This window comes from Schistocerca nitens, chromosome 7 (genome assembly GCF_023898315.1).
Source record: "Schistocerca nitens isolate TAMUIC-IGC-003100 chromosome 7, iqSchNite1.1, whole genome shotgun sequence".
Classification (NCBI taxonomy): Eukaryota; Metazoa; Arthropoda; class Insecta; order Orthoptera; family Acrididae; genus Schistocerca; species Schistocerca nitens.
In genome coordinates this window covers 459,642,986-459,645,170 of record NC_064620.1, presented here as the reverse complement: position 1 = coordinate 459,645,170, position 2,185 = coordinate 459,642,986, and the positions used below count along the sequence as shown (strand labels likewise).

General features: G+C 41.7%; 1 pseudogene; it reads left to right on the top strand.

Moving 5' to 3' along the window:
* The first annotated feature begins 1,162 nt into the window (after window positions 1-1,162).
* LOC126196082 (5S ribosomal RNA) lies at window positions 1,163-1,279 on the top strand (annotated as a pseudogene).
* The last annotated feature ends 906 nt before the right edge of the window (window positions 1,280-2,185 follow it).

The window sequence follows — 2,185 nt, the reverse complement described above, 5'->3', positions numbered from 1 at the left end:
GCGAAAATATATTCATAGAAACACATCAAACAATATTTAAAATGGAATACATGGGGCCTGTTTACTTGACCCATTATGTTTGATTTCCTTCGTAGCAACTGTATTTTCTCCTTCAGTAGAGCTTAATATAGCCTTTCATAAATAGTTATATAATGAAAATTGCTTCATCAATTTATATTCTTATTTATACAGAGTTTAGGCGTCAGCTCTGTTCTCTTACTGTTGTAGCGACCGTTACACATGGTGTGGTCGGGCACATTAGCTCTGATCACGCCATCCAGAGGTGCAATTGTGGCGCGAGTTGATTGGCTGTGCGGTAACAAATGAATGGTGTCAATCGCAAAGTTTTGTGTGGGTAATGCTCCTTTCACAATAATTCCCGCATACGTGACGTCATTTTGACGCCATGTGCAATATCGACAACCACTTGATCGGCTATCGAGTTTGTGACAAGGAAGATCGTGAATGTTATTGCTCCTCGATTCACTAGCACTAATTTAAGCTGTCCTCTTAGGTTGCTGCCTAACCACAAACTCGGAAATCGTGAAATATTTGGAAAGAGAGACAAATAATATTGCAGTTACTGTGAAGCAGGAATCATTTTTCGCTTTCATTAATATGGTCTCTCTGTATGGAAGAACACTCAATGGCAACAATGTTTTGCAGTCAATTTCCAAGAAATGGTGCACATTGAGATCGTGGTTTCGCTGCATGCACATTGAAGTAGCAGCCTCACTGCGAGCTATATACAGTATGTCGAGGGGTCGACTCTCGACATGTTAACAAGAGCGATGACAAAAGACGAGTGTTGGAAACAGAAATTCATTAAAAGAGCGAGAGAAAAAGCACTTTTTCTTTGATGGGAATTAATTATAGAAATGAACAAAGCAGTTACGTCACATACCGTCACAGTAGTGTGTGTGTGTGTGTGTGTGTGTGTGTGTGTGTGTGTGTGTGTGTGTGTGCTGTGTAGGCAATGGGCAGCATTCTTTTTTCCATAACATGCTTTTGACATGTCTTTTACGAAAATTGGCTGAGTCTCGTAGGAGAGAGATTTGTCAGTTGCGAAAATATAAAAACTGAAATACGTACAGCTCGCTCGATTCTAGTGTCTCCCCTCTTCCTTGACAGACAATTAAAGTGACTCCCAGAGAAGCTCAATGCCAATGGCCTTGCCACAGTGGTAACACCAGTTCCCGTCAGATCACAGAAGTTAAGCACTGTCGGGCTGGGCTACACTTGGATGGGTGACCATCCGGTCTGCCGAGCGCTGTTGGCAAGCGGGGTTTACTCGGCCCTTGTGAGGCAAACTGAGGAACTACTTTATTGAGTAGTAGCGGCTCCGGTCTCGGAAACTGACATACGGCTGGCAGAGCTGTGTGTTGACCACATGCCCCTCCATATCCGCATCCAGTGAGGCCTATGGGCTGAAGATAACATGGCGGCCAGTCGGTATCGTTGGGCCTTCATGGCCTGTTCCGGAGGATTTTATTTTTAGAGAAGCTCAATGTTCTGTGTGTGCACTGATAGTCAGATGATACCAATTCTAGTGAATGACTGAGGAGGTCTTAATCAGTTCCCATGTTTTCCAGTGTTTTCTTTGATTGGTCACCATAGGTGATCTCTCTTCTACCTGGTAAAATGAAATGTTTAAGAGGACATTGTACATGGAATTTACCATTTTCCGTTTTCTACTCCATAATGTACTTTCCTGATAATTTTGGTATATAATACATGAAAATCAGACAATTGTGAGACCTTCAAATAGTATTTTGAATGTTGACATGGTAGGAACTATGAAAGACTGAAGGATCGAGAGTAGCTAGGGGTAAGATTTGGACAGAACACAGCTAAAGGATGGCGGGCACTAGATGTGCCTCATGTATGTGAAACAGAGTTAGCTGCTCTGCAAATGACAAAAGAAGCAAGAAAGAAAAGGAAGAGGCAAGCACTGGGCTGTTGTGACACTGAAGAAGACACAGTCTGTGGTCCAGGGCAATTCTAGTACATAAAAGATGCAGAAATGTAAGAGTCTGTATAAGAATTTGTAATAAGAAAAGTTTTAAACCTCAACATCTCAGAATTACATTTTTTGCAATAAAAGACCCGTTTTCTAGAAAAGTACTGAAGGTAGAGACATGAAATTTTCACAGCATGCCAAGTATGAGATTCAACACACATGGAA